This window comes from Agelaius phoeniceus, chromosome 5 (genome assembly GCF_051311805.1).
Source record: "Agelaius phoeniceus isolate bAgePho1 chromosome 5, bAgePho1.hap1, whole genome shotgun sequence".
Lineage (NCBI taxonomy): Eukaryota > Metazoa > Chordata > Aves > Passeriformes > Icteridae > Agelaius > Agelaius phoeniceus.
The window spans coordinates 56945208-56959094 of record NC_135269.1 but is presented as its reverse complement, the minus strand read 5'-3'; positions in this window follow the sequence as shown (position 1 = coordinate 56959094).

Below are 13887 nucleotides of genomic sequence, written 5' to 3'. Positions count from 1 at the left end.
ATGAAAATTATCTGTACGTGTGGACACAGTGGTCACTGAGGAAAGTGGATGAATTTGACATTGTCTTGTGCAGATTTAAGTTCTCTTGCCTAAATGTTCCTCAGAAAGTTGTACTCCTGCAAATTCATGCTTTTTTTTTCTCTTAAAGAGATTCCTTTTATTAAACTGAAACTTTTAAACAAATTCTTATTTCAGACCCATCTCTTCAATTAATTTCCCCCTCCCAGCTCAATTTCTCAACCCAAACAACATTTTAAATGGCTTTAAAATTCATTTGGTTTCCATGGTGTTTAAAAGCAAAAGCAATGGAATATACACAAATTTTTGGTATCTAATGTGAAACCTTTGTAACTTTTTTCTAATTATTGCTTATTAGTTCCCTCTGGATTCCTACTGCTTGTTGCTGTGAAGTTAAAAAGCTCAGCTTTCCAGCAGGACCTAAGTTGTTGTGGTGCGTTTTTGTATTTTGTGGTACTTTGAGGTGGTTTTGTTTTGTATTCCCATATTTTTCCCAAATGTGGGAATGCGGAGCGGAACTGCTTCAAAGTATTGCAGAGTGTGGAGACGCACTACAACATCTCCCTCTCCCGGGATGAGATCATCCCCAAACCCCCACCCTGGCTCTCTGTCAATCACTCAGCATCCCATCCCCTCCATCCAGAAGTTTCAGTCCAGGTTATTGAGTGATCAGCCAGAGGCTGGGAGTCAGCCCCCCAAGCCTTGCCCCATACACTGTCCTATATGTCTATCCCCCAGCATCCATCCCTTAGAGTTACTTATTGGTTGGTAAAATGTTATCTGCTTTCGGTTTCCACCTTCCTTTAAATGTGACCTTGGCACATCTCCCGGGGCTCTCGGCAGGAGGCCCCCTGAGGTGCAGGAGCTCCTTTGGGACTCCTAATAAAACCTTGGATTAACCCCTGCTAAGAGTCGGCCCTTTCTCTTCTACCGATGTCTCTGCTGTCTCTTCTGCAGCACAGGTGCCCAGCCCAGGTGCCCTCAGCACCCTCGGGGCACACACAGACAGTGTCTCCCTGCCAGCCCAGGTGCCCTCAGTACCCTCGGGGCACACACAGAGAGTGTCTCCCTGCTGTCAGCCCAGGTGCCCTCAGTACCCTCGGGGCACACACAGACAGTGTCTCCCTGCCAGCCCAGGTGCCCTCAGTACCCTCGGGGCACACACAGACAGTGTCTCCCTGCTGTCAGCCCAGGTGCCCTCAGCACCCTCGGGGCACAGAGAGTGTCTCCCTGCTGCCAGCCCAGGTGCCCTCAGCACCCTCAGGGCACAGAGAGTGTCTCCCTGCCAGCCCAGGTGCCCTCAGCACCCTCGGGGCACACACAGAGAGTGTCTCCCTGCCAGCCCAGGTGCCCTCAGCACCCTCGGGGCACACACAGACAGTGTCTCCCCCCAGCCCAGGTGCCCTCAGTACCCTCGGGGCACACACACACAGTGTCTCCCCGCTGTCGCCCGTGTCAGGGCTGCCCCCCCCGGTGTCTGCCGACTCGGGACTGGCCCAGGGTTCCTGAGAGGCTCCCAGAGGGACCGAGACATTTTGGCGCCCAACGTCGGGCTCTGAGACCATCCCCGGAGCTCACGGACGGGGCTCGGACATTCTTTCAGACTGTTCGCATAGCCTTGGCCGGCAAGCTACCTCAGAAGAACACACGCCACTCCGTTTTAATGAGTTGCTCTTCTGTGCATGAAACAAATTAACTTTTGAAGTGCCCTCAAGAGTCAGTTTCAGGTAGAAGTCACCATCCCAGGACCTCCCGTTTTCCTGTCCCACAGCTGGATTGGTAAATTTACCTTTTTCCCGTTTCTCCCCTCTTCGGGAGGGGGGGTGTTTCCCTGCCTTTGTTTTCAGGCTCGCTGCAGAGAGCCAAAGTTTTTTTCTCTATTTTTGGCAGGCTGCCAGCTTCAGGTTTTTCTTCCCTCCCCCCTGGCCTGCGTTGGTGAAATTTGAGATACAAAATTTAAAATCACAGCTACAATGGGTGCAAAGCTTTCTGTATCTCACAAAGGTGTCTATTACCATTTTTTGAACTTTCTTAAGAGTGAAGAAATCCGATTTTCAAAAACAGATGTTAAACAATTTGTTAGATGGTTGTTCCTTCATTTCCCCGATGTATCAACTGAAAATATTCATGATTTGGCTTTCTGGGACAAAATTGGCAATGAGTTATTGAGAGCAGGGAAGTCAGGTGACAAATCTTTGTCAAAGTTTGCTTTTCTAGCTATGCAGATAAGAAATGGTGTAAAACCCAAATTAGAATTCACCTCTTTCAAAGACAGTATGAACTGAGCACACAGCTGAATTCATGTATGGAGGCAACAAACTTTTGCATTAGCAATCAACCATTACTTCTTGTTATACTTCACTTATCATTTCAGCATTTCTATTCACTCTAGCTTTAGCTAGTACTAAAGTTCACATTTGTATTCTATCAAACTTTGTCATGTATGCAGTTCAAATGCCTAATGCACAGGGTTTACTGTGATGGTGTTAGGTTACCAGAGAGTCAGTTTTGTAGCAGGTAAAAATGTTTGCAGATGTATGAGAATTTTGATGAAAATTTTATGCTTCAATTAAAATATTTTTGAATCTCTTTCAATGGCTTCCTTTAGGTATAATAAAAAATTAAAAAAAAAAAAGAAAAAAAAAAGAGTCATTTTCATTCCAAGAGCAAAAACATTGCAGTAAAAGTTCCCAGTCACTGGTCAGCAAAAGGCTGAAGCAGAGTTACTGTCCCTAGACAATTGCCCACCATGAGTCGTGCACCCTTAAACTATGGTGAAAGCAAATCTCCTTACTCCTAGTCTTAGCCAGCATTGGTAGCACCCTCATCAGTGTTGCTTACATGCATCACTGGAAGAAGATGTAGGATCATCTTTCTTCTAAGCATGTTAATAATTTTCTTAGCTCAACTGCTTATGTAAACCTTGGGGCTTGTCAGAACTAAAGATGAAGAAGTTGCTATAGGCCTAAATCTGCCTGGTAAAAACTTCTCTGGTCACTGACAAGGTCATTCATCCAGAAAAAAGAACAAGTGCTACCAATGTACTTAATGGAGATAGATTGAAGTAGCTGAGGTGAGAAAAGTTGAAGATGTTGTTTTTTGATGCAGGCACAGTTAAATCAACTCCTGTTTCAGCTGATTCAGAGCAGACATTTGTATCCACTCACCAACAACTTGGATGAATACCCTTATTGCTAAGCTGCTGAATAGAAATTTTTGGATCTGTCCTGTCTCCCTTTGTTTTTATCTCATATGCCTGAAAAATAGTAAAAACAGGCACCTTTCTAATGGAGCTTATTTAGTTTGGCAGTCAAACTGAACCAGTGCCATTTGCAGCACACTTGCTGCTGATCCCCGTTAGAAGAGTTCAGATTTTTTGACCCTTCCAAGAGAGGCAATGTGAGCACATTAAGACAAGACTCTTGCTGCAGGAATGAAGCTGTTCCACTCGCAGTAGAATAATGGGTCCAGCTGTTTGTTTATTGCAGCCCCATGTCAGAGCAATGAGATTGACAAGAAATGGAAACAGCAGGCAGAGATAAGAATTGTATTTTTAAAAGACAGTGGTGGTAGTTGAGTTGGAAGAGAGAAGAAATTAGTCATTAGTTTTCCCACCTGCTCCTGTGCTAAATATTGGCATTAATTTCCTAGTTCCAAAATGCCAAGCAGCTGAGCACAGGAGGTTCAGTCTAAGTGGTTTAAAGTGCTACCTGGAGTTTTATAATGTTTTTCCTTCAGTAAGACAGGAAGCTTTAATAGGAACACTCTAAAACACACTTAGTGTTAGGTGTCTCAGTCCATATCTTCATTAAGAGGGGATTTTCCTGCTCCATGCTTTTTCACCGACTTGGCTGTCAGATTCATGATCTCTGAAAACTGTGATTTTTTTTTTAACTTTCAATTTGGCTTACTATAAAAGTTTTGTTGTGGTTTGTTTGGTTTTTTTTTTTCCTCTGTAATTAGCTTTAAACTTTTTTTTTCCCCTACCAATAATCATAAGCTGAATATCTCAAATAAGAACTTTCTCTGATCTAACTCTTATTCGTTTACAGCAGAACTCCCTCTGGCTGTTAGTCTTTCAGTATTGCATTTCTTTTCAGCAATGTTTGAAACTGAGCAACAGTTCAGAACAATAAGGATTTTCTATTCCTGACCTGAATTAAATCAATTTTGAAGTGATTGAAATGTCATTGTGACAACACAGATGGAAATCCACAACCCAAACTATTTGAATGAAATGCAAACAAAAAATCCTAATTGTCTAGCTTTTTCTTTATATTAAACAGAATTCAAATCTGCAGGTTTTATTTCCAGTGATGTAAACTGGCATAGTTTGCATCAGCTATGAATGAGCTCATAATGTTGTACAGGTGGACAGACCCCCAGCATTAGCAACTTCAGAGACCAATAGACTCTACTGCCATATTTAAGCTGTGCAAAGCACTTGTTTGATTGAATTGTACATCTAGTACAATTAGTGCTGCTTTCAGGAGAACCACGGGGGAGTTGATTTGTTTTGCCACCCCTCTGTTGTTGTCATCTTTGAGTTTGCTGCTAACAAGTCTCTCAGACTGAGGCACAAGTACAAAGAAATTATATATTAGTGAACAAGAAGAGGAAATAAGGAGCAACCAACCATGAATCAAAGTACTTTCTTTCCATTGTACCATAAGTGGCAGACTTGGACTCTTTGGACATCACCTGTCTAGAGAGGAAAACATTTGCTTCTACCCCCTTTGATTTTCCTTGAGGAGTTGCCATACTGCCCTACAAATACAGTGGTTAGATCTGACCTCTGGGCATCAGGTAATTGTTATTTGAGAAAGAACCAGAGGTTTATCATTTTCTAAAAAAATATCCTGCCCCCACTAGTTTAATTTCTCCTGACAGTGATACGAGGAAATAAGCCATTGAAGTAGTCAGGATTCATGCTGATGCTTTCAATTTTTTGTTAGGCTTTTTCCCCCCAGAAAACCATATAGCCTGCCTAACAATTATTTTATATTTTCTGCAGTGTGAGGCATGTTCATCAATGTTTGAATTAGAAGTGCAAACCTATAATTACTGCTTCCACAGACAGAAAAAAGTGAAGTTTCATTTGTGATGATGAATATGCAGCTCTTTTAAAATGTTCCTCAGTTTATTATTAGAAAATGAAGGAAAGAAAGAAACAGAGGGCCATTTGTCTGACATTTATACTAGGGAAATAGCAGTTATATTGAGACATTTTTGTCCCTTTTAGCAGCAAAACATCAAAGACTTTATATCTTTTCTTCAATGTATAGGGCATGAGAAAAGAGAGTATATATAATCTACCCATGATAACTTCATTATAAAGAATCTACCATCTATATGGAATAAAAGAATATTAACAGCATTGAGATGTGCATTTATGTTTTTGTACAGAAATTAGAGCGTGCTTCTGTGTCAGAGTATGTTCTATCCATTGGCTAGGACTAGGAAGTTTTTAGGCATCAAGTATGTCCAACTTTGGGGTTTTGCCTTAGAGTTTTAAAGTTCTGAAGAGAGTGGTCTAAAGGAAGAACTATACTTCAGAGAGCTCCAGTTTCATGCTCCCATTTTCAGCTTAGAGCCTCCCTCAAGGAGGTTGCACCAGGTCTACCCCTCACTATTGCATCCTTGATTTCAGCCAGCAGAAGCCTTTGCAAAGCTTTGTGCTTCTCTGCCTGATCTGACAGCATTGAAGTTGTTCCTGCTGTACCACAGCATAAGAGATACTTTTAGACCTCAGCCACTGGGCAGTGTTCTTGATCTGATCTGGAAATGAAAGTACTTAGACCACAGGTTGTCTCCATCACTCTCAGGCCCAAGCCCTGCAAAGAATTAGAATCCTCTTGGCCTGCCTTCCTTTTCTAAATCTATTATAACTCCAGTGACTACTCTTTTCTGGTATCTTTGCATTATCAATTTCAGAAATTCTGTATGAATTGTTTCCAGTATGGTGTAGTCTATTTTGTACATTTTGTACATTTCTATTTATATTTTATGTACATAAGACAGGACAAGAGGAAATGGCCCCAAGTTTTTTCAGGGGAGATTTAGATTAGATTGAAACATATTGCCCAGGGAAGTGGTAGAATCCCAGTCCCCAGAAGTGTTTAAAAATATCTGCATTAACACTTGAGGAGATAATTTAGTGGTGAACATGGTAGTATTAGTTCAAAGTTGGACTCTTTAATTAAAAGTTAAACTCTTCCAAAAGTAATGATTCTATGATTCTACTTAAATTTTATTCTGCAAATCAAAACTAAGCTGTGACCAAGCACATCCAAGATGTCACCAAAATGAGATAGTGGAGAAAGGCTGCAGCAGAACAGGTGTGTGTAGAAAATAATGTTGATTCTACAGAGAATTTCACAGTTCACAACAGCCAGGTATGTGTGACTCCCATGCTATTTTCTAGTTGGCCTCTGTTAAATATGATCTGTAAGTATCTGTTGGTTGTGATATAATGGGGAGTATGTGGTATTGAGAGGTTAATAAACAAGATGCAGTGGAAAATTAAGGTTACTGAGTAAAAAGAGTCATTGTCAATTAGGTTTATAACAGAAAAGTTACTGTTGATAAATAAGTGGCAGGTCTACATCTCAGTAGGTGGAAAAGACTTTTGAAAGGGTGGACCTCGATTCTTATTCATAAATTCAGAGTTGTTGAAAGTCAGGCAGAAATAAACATTGCAAAGGCAATTATAACAAGTGAGAAAGGTTTTCTAGTAAATAGGGAGAAAAGTGGAATAGCAATGTGTTAAAAGTAGGTATTGTCCTAAAGATAATATGGATCTGACTCAAAAATTGCATGTTTCATCTCAGTTTTTAATAAAGAGGACTCTATAATGCAGTGGCAAAGGCAGAATGGCTAATGAGAATAACTATATAGAAATGCAAATTACAATAGCTGAGGTGAAATAAAACTCAAATGACTAGTGGTGTCAGGAAGATTGAGTAACCTTTATCAGAAATACTGAATAATTGACAAATGAAACGGAGATCAGTAGCATGGATTCCTATTAAACCTATCAACAGGTTTTGTACCTAATGATTGAAGAAAAGCAAAATTAGTATTTGCAATTCCTCTTTTGCAATTTGCAATTGGAGAGGAATAAAATGTAGGAAAGGAACTATAGGAGAGGAACTATAAACAATTTAGGTTTGATAAAATGTGAAAAGAAGAGTATGTTCAGGAAATAATCTATTTGGCTGTAGCTATTAAAATAAATCCTGATTTACCAAAAGTGGATTTTACCCAACCAGTCTGGCATTTTCCTTTGAGTTTAAATATTTGTCTTAATAAGGTTCTCAATATTAGAGCTGAACATAAAAATAGAAAAAATATTTTCATGAATAATCAGCTAATTTTAATAGATTTTCCCTAGTCATGGCCAACATTAATAATCACCCTTATTTTATTGGCATTAACATATCACACTGTTCAACTGTACTTTTCAGCAGGCATTTTCCTCTTTGTAAACACTACCACCTTTACCCCTTCAACATTAATAGATTGTAAACTCACAGCAAAATTATAAGTACAGGAGGGAGACACCTCTTTAATTTTGGAGACAACAGGTGGATTATCACAGGGTATATAGGGAGACAAAATAATAAGCCCAAGAGAATGGGCAAGGAAATTTCCTATGAGGCAGGATTTGAAAGAAAGATTCACTCTACTCAGTTTCTTCTCTTCTAAATCCTGCCTTCTTGCAATTGTCATATAGAAGAAAGAAAACATTCTCTCCCAGTACCTTTTCTATTTCCAAACTTATGACTTCAAAATAGCTGTATTTTTTTTCACCTGGGTTTGGGTATAGCAGCACTACAGTCCTCTTCTGCCAGAAGTACATGCGGATATGTACTCAGCTTCAAACTCATTCTAATACCAATCACAGAGCAGCTGGGGAAACAGCACTGATTCAAACATCACCTGAGAAGCTGGATTTATACTGATATACTAAAACTTCAGTGATTTCGAAAGTATCATTGTAAAGGAAATTTGAGATCACCTAAAATAAAGTTTCCACACAGGCTAAAATTGCGTCACTATCCTAAATGTAGATGTTCTGGAGTATCTCACTTGGTTTCCAGTTGTCAGTCCAGAAGGAAATTGACATCTAATATGTTTCATGCAAGAAATACTGTTTTTTTTTAATTTTCAATTTAAAATTAAATTTTTCCTTATTTATAAAATACACAATTTGTTTCATCAGACTTGGTTCTCAAATTCACTAACACTCTCCAGTTGAGAACATGAGCATACTAGACATTTCTTCTATAGAAGACCAATAGGAGAAAAGCAAGTACAGACTTCTGAGAATAAATTTAGTTAAAAAATCTTCTTAAAATTTTGTAAATGGCAATTAAATTCCTCAGAATTTTTTTTTCCTCAGAATTCTGAACATTCAGGGAAAATTCTAGATCCTAAATGTTGACATTTTCTATGTTGCAAGTAGAATACTACTTAGACTTGCAGTTCTGCCCAGTTTGTTTTGATATTTTGAGTGCTCATTCTGAGTGTACGAGTATTCATTTTGAAACCTGAGTACTGGAGAGTAGTAGTTAGCAACTTGAAAACATGAAAACTGCTTACTTAAAAGTGCTGCTTTGAAAAGTCCTGTTATTCCTCTAACACTCCTTTTTACCCTTTTCCTGGATGAGGGTCTCTGGTGTGTGTCTGTGTGTGTGTGTAGGGGGATGTGACTGCAGCCAGATCACAGGTTGGAGGGCCTGTGTGTCTGTGGTGGCAGCAAATGCCAAGAGCCCAGTGGGTGGGGGGCAGTGCCAGAACCTGGAGTGGGACAGATGTCCATGGTGCCAGCCACTGGAGCAAGTGTGTAAATTGAGTGTGTGAGTGCCAGCAAAGATCAAACCAGGCAAGCCACCACATGAGGGTTGTGATCTGGGAGCCTGGGGGTGAGTGGTTCTCTAGGAGTGAGACCACAGGGATGTGGGGCAGTTGTTGGGAGCCAGGAGAGCCCAAGTTCACTCCATGTGTGAAAGCATTTGCACCAGCAGTTAGAGCTTGGCATTGCACGTCCAGGTGCCAGCAGCTGGGCAGACTGGGAGTCAAAGCCAGGTGTGGGCTTAGACTGAACTCACTCTGAACACATGCAAATTTACATACTCCCAGTAGCAGATCTCTCAGCAGAGAAGGGAGCAGGGTGAGGCCATTCACATCATCTTGCTCAAGTGACTTCTCTGTCAATTTGTTGTGTTGGTATGTGTGGCCAGACCTCTAGACCTCTGCTTTATACTTGTGCTCCACAAACCTGCACACGTGTATTCTGGAAATTAGCTCAGTCTTGCTACCTTTTGAACCTGACAACAGGGAGCTGAAGAAGCCTTGTCTCCCTCAGGCTTGCAGATCTAGTCTAATTTTCCCCTAACCAAACAAAAAAACACCAAATCCTACTTTTTGAACAAATGGAAGTTTTCTTTGGCATAAAGACCGAGGCTTTTCTTTTCCGCAGATGAATTTGTTGTACCAGAAGTCAATACATGTATTTCAGTTGTTATTAAATAACTTTTATTTTCAATGTTAAGCCTTTCCCTTTCTTTGGTGGCTTTTTGGCATTACCAACTAATGAAAGTGATCTTTAATTGGGCCTCTCTCTGTCTGCACCAGCACTAAAACCACAGACTAACATTAAAACACACTAATCATATGCCAAGTGCACTTTATTTCAGTCATGTCTGGTCTCAGTCAATTTTGTGCAACTAAAAGGTTGAGATTGCTGATCCGCAACCCCTTCCTTGTAAATGTACTGCAACTTCTATTCTTCTTCCTAATTGCATTCTAAAAGTGCAACTCTAAGCTTTTGCAAGAACTTACAAACAAATGAGGAGGTCTGAAATCAAAAGACCATCAGCTGATGACAGAGCAGGCAAGTTGTTCTGCCAGAACCCTTCCAGAAGAGTGTAGCAGTTGGTGGGGGGGAAAGGTTAGCATTAGCCAACTGCTTTTACATCCTCCTCCTTTGACAAGTCAAACAGATACCACATTTACTGCCAACACATGGTGCTGGTGTTAATGGCGAAAGACTAAAGACCTAAAAGGACATCTTAGGCTTCACTGACTGGAATGGAAATATGGAATATTTTTACAGAGTCCACTGGTATTCCAAATGGATTCAAAATATAAATAGCGTTTCTGCCACACTAGTGTCTGATTATTAAAGTAAATTATTAAAGTAAATTTTATCTTATCTTTGCTTTTCAGAGCCTGGAATTTACAATTTGCCTTGGCTTGTTGGCATATGCCACACCACGTTTAGAATGGGTTGCAATTTTATCTTTAGAGAATTTTTTAACTGGAAAAGGGATATTTGGTATATATGGTTCAGTGGTGTCATTTTGAAGCTGCAATGTCCTTTTGAGTCTGAAATGGTTTTATATGAAAGGATTTTCAAATGGGCTCATTTATACCTTACATGCCCAATATTCTGGATTTATGCTAAGAGAGAGCCAAGGTTTCTGACTTTATAAATCTCTGTCGTGGCCTTAAAATGCCAAATAGAATTCACCAGTCAAAACCTTGATTCTTCAAGATCTAGAGAATGTTTGCCATTGAGTTTAATCAGCCCCAAACTTAATCCTCTATAATATCAGCTTTCTGTTTTATGACTACATATCAAAGGTTAACAACACATTCATGCAGCAATGTTGTGTTCCATGAATATTGTTCTGAGCTATAAATTTTTCAGTTTTAAAATTATTTCCCTGCTATGTGACAGAGTAGAAAGTAAGTAGAGAAAGGAGAGAGGGAGAGAGTGCCACTTCATCAAGGGAAGATGTGTTCTCAGAAATTTCAGACTATCTCCTCTTCTGCCATAATTAGATTTACGGGACTAACAGGTACCTGTACAGCACATATTTATCAAATTCTCAAAGTCAATTTTCATAGTTCTTTCACTCACTCAGACTCTAAAGTTCACATTTAACTTTTAATTAAATCTAGAGAATATAATATTGAATAAAAGTTACATTTATCAGTTTAATTTTGAAATGTTTACTGAATATACATTAGTGCTCTGTGTTTCAATTGAATTTCATTTAAGGACCCTTTATTCCTGCTGTAACTACTTAGACTCCCATGGCTTCACAATTTCTTCAAAAAAAAGGAGGTTGATTATGTAAGCAGTAAGTGGTCTTCATTCAGGCTGTAAAATATATGCTAAGATTTCTTTGACAGACTATCCACTTTTTGTTCTATATCTGTTCACCTGTAGACCTCTGTTGGTAATAAGCTGGTCCCACTGCAATGAGAAACGCATTTCAAATAATTGCCACATTAACCAATAACAGACCCCCATTTTTTTGTAACATGTACTGCTGGAATCAGTAAATTAGTTATTACTGATCAGAGTTTGTAGAGAATTAGGCATGGAAATGGCAACATATAGATAAATGGTTTGCATATTTAATATTTATATTTTGTTATTTTGTATTGACTGCAGGAATGCATGGCAGCTTGCATGTGTGCTATCTAGATGAATGAAGAATGAAAGGCTGATGTTGTGCAATGGAGTATCTCTGCTGAGCAAAGAGGTACCTGAGCTGCTCTAGGATGTTGTTTTCTCTGGGCTCCCAGACCTACACTGCATGTCTCTTCTGAGACCAGTGCTGTCTTTATCTTTGCAATTTCCTTTAATAGTAGATGTACCTAAGATAAAGAGAAAGATAATAGTAACCAACAATAAATATATTTAATTTGGTCTTCTGTGGAAACAAATAGGATTGTTCAAAATTACCCATATTTTGACATCACTTTCATCTTTTTTGAAGTTCTGAAATTCAGTCTGAAGGTCTCTGTTGCAGAGACTCACAATACAGAATCTGCCCTATGCTTCTGGACAAAAGCTTAGGGGAAAGAAAATAAAATTATCTTTACCTCTATGTAGACTAATTTTTTTTTCAACAGGCTTTTTGATTTTTACCTTCTTTCCTTTTTCAAGGGCATTAAGTTCTCTCAGCACCCTTTGAATCAGAATGCCAGGTTTCATGGAAACAAATGGGATGACTTCACTCAAGTAATATCAGACTCAACCCTCAAGTCATGGTCTCTTGATTAACACCCTTCTACCTGCAGTCTCAGTGTTGCTATGAACTTGTGTCTATCAGATGTTGAACTGTGTTTATGGTTATTCCTGGTCTTTACACATCCCTAACCAAAAGAGGGGAAAAAAAAAAAAAGCAAAGGGAAACATCCCCAAAAAAGGCCAATGAAACAAAAAGACTACAAAAAACATGAAAGTTGCTTTTAGATATATTTCAATTAGCTGGCAATTGTCTTTTCTAAGTCACTTTTTTCAACAAAACAACAATTTAGTATCATATCCTGTATTCCAAACAGAGAATGAATGAGTCAGTGTAACTCAACTGCAACAGCAGAAAGATCTGCTTCATTGAAACTATGAAAATAGTTGACGTAAAGAAAACAAAAGACCATCCATCCAGAAACACATTTTCAAGGAAATAGAAAATAAACAAAGTAGAAGATTGTGTTCTCTGGCTGAATCTCCTCCAGATTTTAGGAACATCTTCAGATGTGTTTTATAGATAAGAACTTTCATAATGCTTTTCAATTTTTTTTTTTATCTCATCTTGTTCTGTAAAAAACTATGGAAATGAGTTTTGCAATAAGAAAACTGCCCACAGCAAACAAATACTCTGGAGACTGTAGATAGGAGGGTTTTTTTCCTTTTGGTGGGAAACTAATTTTTGTTATCCTCTGTAAATACTGAAATTGAGATCTTCATAACCTACATGTCCAAGCTTCCTAAAAATTGTTTGGGGTCATGATAGATGTTCAATACTAAGAAAGAACACCATAGTCAAACCATAATAACAAATCTAAATTGGTATAATTTCCAGAACAAGATGTGAAGTAATATAATTGTTTGATCAGGTCAACAGTCTTTCCTTTCACAATAAACACACAGAAGATAGAAATAACAAAGACACAGTTTTTGTTGTCCCTCACTTCTGTTTCTCCACAATTTTTTCAGTTAGTCAGGACTGGCACCAGCACATTCATGATACTTAATTTTCTGTTGCTCTGCAATATTTTGATTAGAGGAGTCATTTGTCAGCTAACAATTGTGAAGTCATATCTACTCTCTGCCTTGTGTTTTTGTGCTTTTAGAAATTTTAATTATTAACAAAACAAACTGTGACAGTGTTCACAGGGGTCCGAGGATGAGGGAAGAGACAAGGATCTGACTCCATGTTTCAGAAGGCTTGATTTATTATTTTATGATATATTATATTAAAACTATACTAAAAGAATAGAAGAAAGGATTTCATCAGAAGGCTAGCTTAGAAAAAGAAAGAATGAATAACAAAAGCTTGTGTCTCAGACAGAGTCCAAGCCAGCTGACTGTGATTGGCCATTAATTAGAAACAACTCTGTGAGACCAATCACAGATGCACCTGTTGCATTCCACTGCAGCAGATAACCATTGTTTACATTTTGTTCCTGAGGCCTCTCAGCTTCTCAGGAGAAAAAATCCTAAGGAAAGGATTTTTCATAAAACATGCCCATAACAAAAAAACAAACCAAAAAAAGCCCCATCAACAAAAAACCCCAAACAACTTTCCACCACACTTTTGAAATCTTTGGCTTTGTTAATCTGTGTAATAAAAAACCTTCAGATTTTGCAAAGTGACAAAGGATAGGAAAATATTTTTTCCTATACTGCATGTGGCTGAATTTGTGGGTAATTTAATGTGTAATTAGCAGTCAAAATATATCAAAAAATGGACCATTAATTACTTGACTATCCACTGAAATCAGTCAGTACATGCAAATATTGTGTCCTACCCTACTTGAATTTTACCAGTTCCAATAGACACC